Source organism: Carcharhinus amblyrhynchos, chromosome 9 (genome assembly GCF_965287045.1).
Source record: "Carcharhinus amblyrhynchos chromosome 9, sCarAmb.v2.hapA, whole genome shotgun sequence".
NCBI classification, from domain to species: Eukaryota; Metazoa; Chordata; class Chondrichthyes; order Carcharhiniformes; family Carcharhinidae; genus Carcharhinus; species Carcharhinus amblyrhynchos.
In genome coordinates, this window is record NC_137332.1 from 93,918,269 (window position 1) to 93,927,767 (window position 9,499).

Genomic DNA, 9,499 nt, shown 5'->3' on the forward strand with positions numbered 1-9,499 from the left:
GCCTGATTAGTGCATCTCTCAGCATGTAGCCCTGGACTTTGTAATGTGCCAGTCTGCACTCAGTCAGGGACAACTCCTTGTATTGGAAGAACAACAAGTTTCAGGCAGACAAAAAGTGTCATTCACTGAGTTGCTGATCCTCCAGCAGCAGCTGATGTTTGTCTCCCTGGGATCAGCCTGTAGTCCACAGAGTACTACGTCACAGAGCTGCTCAGGAGGAACCTCAACAAATATCACTGCACTGCTCTCTCTTTTTAAAGGCAAATTACAAGGAAGTGTTCGACTGTCTCTTCCACCCTCCCCCCCGCCTCCCCCGCCGCCCACCTCCCCAAGTCACTGCCACTTACAGGTAAGTTTGTGATGGCACAAAAACTTTGGGCATGCATGAAGGACCTGACAGGGAGTCCCCTTCTCACCACCAGCCAATCTAGATCTTGGTGCTCGTTTGAAAGTTCTGGTGATAAGGTGTTCTGCCTGATGACTCTGACAGTCTGCTCAGGGAACCATCTGACAGGATCCATCTTTTTTCCGTAGGACATTACTTGTAGACCAATGCCTGATGGTCTTTTGGTCAAAGGTGTTTTTCTGAACAAACTTTTCCATGAGGGATAGGTGGTTTTTGGAGTGTTCCATGGCAGCGTGGCCAGACCCATCCTTCGCAACACTGGAGACAGATAAAACATCAGTATACAGTGACACATTGGTTGGGATTTTCCGGTTACGCTTGCCCCAAAACTAGAAAATCCCGCTCGAGGTTGATGGACCTTTGCATGGTCCTGTTCCGCCTGCTATGGTTCCCGTGGTGAGCACACGGGAAAATTCCTTCCTTGGTGTTTGCATATCGAGGATCTATGCACAACTTGATTCATACACAAAGGTGATCATCAGGAATAGAGTGATGTTGGTTAAATTGTTCCTCTCTTATCCAGAGATTTGTGCATTGTGTCTCTCTAGACACGATCCATCTTGGATCTCCAGATAAAGATAGCTGGGATGTCTGCTGTGGCGTAGGAGTGGGGTATGGGCCAGACAGTGCTGCGCACACCAACCACAAGAGTACCTCTCACCTGATGACCAGATTTTTGCTGATCACCTGTTGGTGGTACTGTCACAGTGGTGAAGGGAATGGATATTTAATAAAAAAGGAAGATCTATATTTACTTGCCACTTTCCACAATTTCAGATATCCTGAAACATTTATTACCCAATAAAGTATTTTGGAAATGTAGTTAGTGTTGCAAGGTAGAGAAAGCAAGCTGTCAACTTGTGCACTACAATCTCCTAGAAATGAGGATAAGACAATAACCCTTTCGTTAGTTATTATGATGCGAGTTGAAAACTCAGTGTTGGCCAGGGCCAAGGGATAATTACCACTTAATAGTGCCAGAAGAGCCAGTGGGGAGATTGAGCTTTGGTTTAACTGTCTAATCTGAAAGATGGCACCCCTACAATTCAGCACTCATTGTGTACTGACCCTCTGACAGTGCAGAATTCCCACAGTACCGAACATCTGATAGTGCAGCACTCCTTCAGTACTGACCCTCCGACAGTGCAGCACTCCTTCAGCACTGACCCTCTGACAGTGCAGCACTCCCTCAGTACTGACCCTCTGACAGTGCAGCACTCCCTCAGTACTGACCCTCTGACAGTGCAGCACTCCCTCAGTACTGACCCTCTGACAGTGCAGCACTCCCTCAGCACTGGCCCTCCGACAGTGCAGCACTCCCTCTGTACTGACCCTCTGACAGTGCAGCACTCCCTCAGTACTGACCCTCTGACAGTGCAGCACTCCTTCAGTACTGACCCTCTGACAGTGCAGCACTCCCTCAGTACTGACCCTCTGACAGTGCAGCACTCCCTCAGTACTGACCCTCTGACAGTGCAGCACTCCCTCAGTACTGACCCTCTGACAGTGCAGCACTCCCTCAGTACTGACCCTCTGACAGTGCAGCACTCCCTCAGTACTGACCTTTTGACTCCCTCAGTACTGTATTGGAATGCCAGCCTCGATTAAGTCTCTCGAGTTGGATTTGGATCTGCCACCTTCTGACTCAGAGATCAGAACAATATACTGAGCTTCAGATGATACCTTTGAAGTCAATGGATAGGATGTTAATAAAGAGGGGAATGATGAATGTTCTGTTGTTCCGAGCTCTCAGAAGAAAGTTGAAGTTGAGTAGGTCCCTTTCAAAATGAGTGGAGAATAGGGCCCTGAATGAGAGTGGACAGCTCCTCACAACCTCTCCTCCACTGAGCAACAGGTCCATGGAGCTTTCACTCAGAACCCCTTTCTTCGTTTAACTAAATGCCAGTTTATCCTTCACCCTTTCCTCATTTCCCCTTTCCCTCTTCACCATTACTGCATACATTCATCAGAATGATCCCAGACTGAAAGGGTTAAGTAATGGGGGCAGCTGTGCATAGAAAAGTTAACTCACAGTTTCTCCCTAAAAACAAGTGTGTCCTTGGGAAGTTATGTTCCAGCTGCACAGAGCTCTATTTAGACCCAATCTGGAAAACTATTCAGTTCTGGGCACCTCAGAAGTGGAGGGAGTGCAGCATAGATTCACCAGAATGTTCCTGGGGCTAAAAGAGTTAAATTATGAGGACAGGTTGTATAGACGGAGCTTGTATTCTCTTGAAGGTAGAAAATTAAGGGGTAATTTAATTGAGGTGTTTATAATGATTAACTGAGTTGATAGTTAGAGAGAAATTATTTCTCTGGTGGGAGAATCCAGAACAAGAGCAGTAAAATTAGAGTGAGGGGTGATGTCAGCAAACACTTCTTCACAAAAAGGAGACTGGAAATCTGGAACTCTCTCCCCACGAAAATCTGTTGAGGCTGGGCGTTAAAATATAAATTTCAAAACAGATTGATAGGTTTATTATTAGACAAGGGGATTAAGGGCTAATGTAGATAGAATTAAGATACAGATCCACCACGATAAACTGAATAGCAGAACAGGATTAAGAGGTTGAATGGCCTCCTGCTCTGATTGTGAGAATCCATCATTCCATTAACTCCAATTAGAAATTGGAAAGTCTAACAAAAATCAGTCAAACCAGTTCAGGCAGTTATTTTATGTACAATAAGCTCTGTTTTCTAACTAGATAACAATCTCTAACTGGTATACAGCTTCACACTACTTCCATCAACTAGTTTCTGACAAGATTGGTTTTAAACAGACAGACACAAGTTCAGGCCAGTAACGGACACCAACTCTGTAATGTCTCCTCTGTGATTAGAAGGGATGTTACCTTTGGATGTGCTCCTGGTTTGTTGGGACAGGATAGCATCAAGCTGTCAGAGGGTGCGTGGTTCTATTTATCAGTGCCGACTCACACACTGACAATGATGTGTACAACAGGATGTATTGCTGGGAGACAGCTTCAAGCTAGTTGCAATACACTTTGTATCATTGTTACCCACTGTCACTGAGATGCTGCAGTAACACCACTAATGCAAGAAATATTGCAAGGTGACAAGTAAAATCCAGAACCTCTGATTATCGGGAGGGCAGGGAAAATAACAAATACTAATTCTGAGCTGTAAACATTTCCATTCAACTTGGGACAGAGGGACACCATCAGAACAGTTCATGAAGATATATCTTAAATTTCCATACAGGGTGTGGATTTTGCTGTCCAGGCCAGCATTTATTGCCCTAGATAAAGTGGTGGTGAGCTGTCTTATTGAATTGTTGCAGTCCGTGAGACGTGGGAAGTTGTTAGAATGGCTTGGAGCTGGTCATAGCCTGGCAATTGCGTGATACAATTGTTACTTCCCGCTTACCAGCCTATGGTTGGTGACTCGCATCCTGACTTCCCAAAGCCTGTCCACCAGGCAGGAGTGTGATGGAATACTCTCCACTTTCGTGGATTAATACAGCTTCAATAATACTCAACAAACCTGACATCACCCAGAACAAATCAGCCTGCCTGATTGGCACCCTTTCCACAAACATTCCCTTCTTCACCACTGATGAACAGTAGCAGCCGTGTGTACTATTTACAAGATGTACAGCAGGAACTCATCAAGGGTCCTTAGGTAACACCTTCCAAATCCACAACAACCATCATCTCATCTAGAAGGACAAGGGCAGCGGATACATGGGATCACCACCGCCTGCAAGTTCCCCTCCTAATCACTCACCTTCATGACTTGGAAATATATCACCGTTCCTTCTCTGCATCTGGTCAAAATCCTGGAACTCCCCCCAACTCTGGTATACCTACATCTCAGGGACTGCAACTGTGAGATTGCTTAGTTTTGTCTATTGAATGTTGCTTCCATAGTTTAATATGTAGGTGAATTGTGTTGTAGTTTGCCAGGTTGACAACTGGTATGCCTGGTGTTGCTTCTGGTATGCCCTCCTGCAGACTTCATTGATCAATTATTAATTCCCGGCTTGATGGTAATGATAGAGTGAGGGGATATGTTGGACCATTAGGTTGAGTACAGTTCTGCTGCTGCTCATAGCCCACAACATCCCATAGAAATCCAGTCTTGATTTGCCAGATTGCTAGATCAGTTCCAAGATCTATCCCATTTAGCACAATGATAGTACCACACAGCATGATGGAGGACATCCTCAATATAAAGATGGACTTCACCTTCACGAGGACTGTGTGGTTGTCATGGGCAGCTGCATCTGTGACAAGCAGATTGGTGAGAACAGGGTGCAGTGATGCCAGAGGACAGGAGAATTGCAAATATTTAAACAACAGGAGTGGGTAAATGTGGCAATTATAGGCCATTCAAGCTAATAGAACAAGAACAAGAACAAAAACAGCCTGGGAAACAGGCCCTTCGGCCCAATGAGCCCCTGCCGCCATTTTAACATTACCAGTCCCCCCCCTCCACCCATGACCCTTATCTATGATTATGGCATTCCACATTGAGGGAAACTAATTTAGGGACAATTTATTACTTCCAATCAGCCTAATAGCACATCTTTGGGGTGTGGGAGGAAACCGGAGCACCCGGAGAAAACCCACGCAAGCACGGGGAGAATGCGCAAACTCCCACAGACACTGGCCCAAATCCATGTGTCTGCACAGCAAACAGTGATAGTCACTGAGCTGTCGTCTTGCCCAGTATCTGGTCCAGTTTAAGCACACACTAACGACATGAAGCACTAGGCCAATCTCGAACAACCAAGAGCAGCCCAAGTACGACCCATCGCGTGTATGCTCCTCGTTGGACAACAAGGTGGACCGACTTAAAACCTGTGAATAAAAATGTTGATGTTGAGGAAATCAGAACAAAAATAAATGGTAACCAAAGTCCCTATATGTGTTGAGATTGAAATCTTTTGTATCCAAAGGCAACCTCCAAAAATACATTTTGCCTGGCAACAGATGACATGTCTCATTTTTAAAATTTCATTGGTTAAGTATGTTTGTCTTTATAACATATTAATGACACTTGACAGATTAAGCAATCGCAGTAAAATGATGATTTGCTGTTTGTAGTCGGGGATTTTCCACTCATGCCCTTCCCCCTCACTGCAAACTGGAACCCAAGCGAAACTCTCTTTGCAGCTCTGTGTTTCTTAATCTAGTGGAAACAATTCTCAATAATAAACTCTCCTTCCTCCATCCGGCTGAACCTGTTCTCTGGAAAAAAATTCCCTTTCAACACCGCTCACTTCCTCCAAATGAACAGAGTACCTGCTATGTGTACCTGCATGGCTCTGAGCAATGTCTGCCTTTTTGTGGGACATGTGGAACATTCCTTATGTACTCAGGTTCCCATTCTCACTTTTTCTACAGTGTATTGAAGACTGTGTCGGTGCCACTTCTGCTTTCATCTTGAATAGAAATGTTCATTGACTTTTTCCAATTTCCATCTCTCTTACCTTTACCTAATAATCTCTGACCCTTCCCTTCCTTAAATTCTCTATCTCCAGGGTAGGCTATTAATGAATAGTCACTGACAGTCTTTGACTCCTACAGCTATCTCAATTTACGCTTCTTACATTCTGCTTCCTCTCTGGACTGTAATTCATTCTCTTAATTTCACTGTCACATGGTAGCACAGTGGTTAGCACTGCTGCTTCACAGCTCCAGGGTCCTGGGTTCGATTCCTGGCTCAGGTCACTGTCTGTGTGGAGTTTGCATGTTCTCCTTGTATCTGCGTGGGTTTCCTCCGGGTGCTCTGGCATCCTCCCACAGTCCAAAGATGTGTGGGTTAGGTTGATTGGCCATGCTAAAATTGCCCCTTAGTGTCCTAAGATGCTTAGGTTAGAGGGATTAGCGGGTAATAGTATGTAGGGATATGGGAGTAGGGCCTGGGTGGGATTGTGGTCGGTGCAGACTCGATGGGCTGAAGGGCCCCTTTCTGCACTGTAGGGTTCTATGGTACACCTGTTCTGAGAATAGCATCCTCCATACTAATGTTTCCAATATAACCTTCCTATTTCCTCAATGGCGGAGTTCCGTGTGGTTGTCAGGACCCTCGACTATGTCTGTCCCATTTTATGCATTTCTGCTCTCATCCCACCCCTACCCTTCCAGAAACAGGACAGGTTTATTCTCACCAACTATGCCATCAAACTCAATATCCAATGCATCGTCTAACATTTCTGTACCTCCAGCGTGATCATCAAACACATCTTGCCCTTCCCTCCCCTTTATGGCATTCTCAAGAATCTCTACAAAACTCTGATCCACTCGTCAATACCCTCAATAACCCCCTCCCCTTTCCATTGCATCTTTTTATGTAAGCACAGGTGACGTAGCCCTTTTGCTTCCTTTCTTCTATTGTCCAAGACCCTATTGCTCCTTCCAGATCAATTACCATACTGTATTCATTACTCACAATACAGTCTGCACTACACTGGGGAGAGCATAGCAGATCAGGTGATGGCTTTGTGAACACCTCCATTCAATCCCCATGATGAGTCTGAGCTCCTGGTTGCCTGTCACTTTAATTCTCCCCCTTGCTTCCTCGTCCTTCAAATGAAGTTCGACACAAGCTTGAGGTACAGCATCCCATCAATTCAACTGAAACTTTATAACCTTCTGGACTCAACATTCAGTTTGAAAATTTTCAATTATATCCAATCCCCATTATTTTGCAAGAGGAACACAGTCTGCCCCTGATGATGACACGGCAGAACAAGGTCATCTGGCTTGAGAGACAAATGGGGACTGACAGCAAGTGATCACCCAGATTACATCGGGAAACCATGTAGTATGTAAGGACTGGAGCAGCTGGAAGGCTGATCCAAGGTAGCCTAGGGTTGCAAACCCCTATATCTAGTTTCTCTTTATCAATAAATATGTTTTGTTCTGAACAAAGCCTGAACTGCCAGTACATAGCAAGTTTCTATTCATAAACACAACTGAGACTTCAGTTTGAGCTAGCCCCTTGAACCTGCTTCTACATTCAACATGATTGCTCTTCTGCCTCAACTCCACTTACCAGCCCATTACCATTATTTTTTGATTTCCTGAGAGATTGAACATTTATCACAGCTATAATAATTCCTTCAAGGCCAGTCTTCCAGCAACAAGAAACCCTTTATTGGAAAACAAAGGAAAAGGTGCATCCTTGGCTGATAGCAAATCCTTATCCTGAGACTGTGCCCCTGAGTGCTGGACAGGAAAAACAACCTCTTAGTGCCTTCCTGTGTCTAATCATGTGGCTACCAGTTTGGGAGAAAGTAAACCATGTGGAACCTGGTCTTTATCTGCCTTCTTATGACAGGAAGTTTCGGTTTTCTTATCTCCAGACATCAGGTTTACGAAGAGGGAAGATTCAAAGCCACAATTTTGTAGCAGTTGTTCCACCTTCATCTCAGTTTTGAAGACAATAAATGGAGGGCACAGCCTCCATCTTGTTCTATTCCAGTGTAGCTGCTAGATGTGTTTCCATCGACTAACACAACTGAGGCTTCAGTTTGAGGCTCTTAGCAACTGATAACAAATTGATATTGACAATGGTGAGTCAGATACTGGTTACAGGTGGGACTGTGTCATTTCCAAATGGAAACTGCTGGTTTGTGGTTAGTTCCCTTTCTGACAGTGAATCTGTTACTCTCTCTCATACAGACAGGAATAAACATATTCCTATTTGGGCATGAATATGATATTATTTGGAACAAGCTTATATATTCGGCCGAAGTTCCTATTTTATCTCATTTTCACTTCCCCATACCAGAGAAAGAGGATTTGAAATGAGAACAGCATTGGTGTGTGTATGGGGGAGGGTATGTATTTGCAAACCAGCTACTGCAGTTAAAGCCCATTTTAAAAGTTATGTTGTGCTACTCGGTGTTGTATTGTCACTTTCAAGAAAACCTAAGAATGATTCATCCTCACCAGAATCTTCATGAAAACATCTGACCCTGTTTGTCTGTCAGATCTCCACTCTGAATTTAGTTTTATTGTTTGTAAAATTGTCTGAAGCAAAGGCTAAAACAAATATTGTTTGTTGATGATGTTGCCATGGGAAACAATGCCAAGGTTCTGAAGTCTTTTAATTCTTCCTTGATAGGAAGATCTATCTGTTTTGTACTCCATTTCTTCATTATATTTAATTTCCACAAAGTTATGCCAGCCATTGGCACAATACCTTTTTCAGTCATCTCCTGTCCAGTGCACTAGCTGGAGGCTGTCATTGCCAATGTTCCCATGTTCTGTCCACCACTGCCTCTGCTAGTGGATTAGTTCCCACTGTCCCTCTCCATGTCTCTCAGGGATATCTGTTCACTTTGTCATTTATTATTGAGAATGCTTGCATCAACATCATGGCACTGGGGGTAACTTACTGTTGGATACCAATCCTCTCTCCCTTAATGAAGGCTCCCTGCCTACCTTTCAGCAACTACTCTGCCCAGATCACAATTGTGATACTGTTGCCTTTCCCACCAAGTCACATTAATCTTTCCCATATTCCTCAGATACCTTCTCCTTTGAGCTCCTCCTCTTTTTCCACCCATCTGGCCTCTGTTTTAAAGTCCATTCTGTTGATTGCCTTCAAACCCATCTTGGGTTTTCTGTCTGAGGTATGTTCAATCTTCTCTTGTCTCAACTTCTGCATTGTGACTCCTTACGCTCAGTGTTTCAAGTCCCCCTCTCAACTCACTCTGTCCTCTCCTATTTTCACTGTCCTCTGTTAACCTCTTTCTCCATAAACTCTCCATCCACATTCACAACCACTCTCATAAGGTTTCCTTTCCTGCTGGATGTCACGACCTTTGCATATCTCTGGCATTAAGACTTTCAATGTCACCAGCACCACGCTTGAAATTGGCACAGAGCGAATTTCAGTATGGAAATTAATATTTACATCTGATTAGCGGGCCCGAGACTGAAGTCTCCAGGCCCACTAGCATCTACTGCCCTCCCCAACGTCCCCGTGCTCCCACTTGCTCCTCCAAACCGCCCCCCCAACACCCGCCTCCAGTCCAGCTGGAGGTGATTCACTTCAACTGGATTTACTCCAGCTCCCCAGTAACGGGGAACAGTCGTCCTGACCCCACTGGACAGA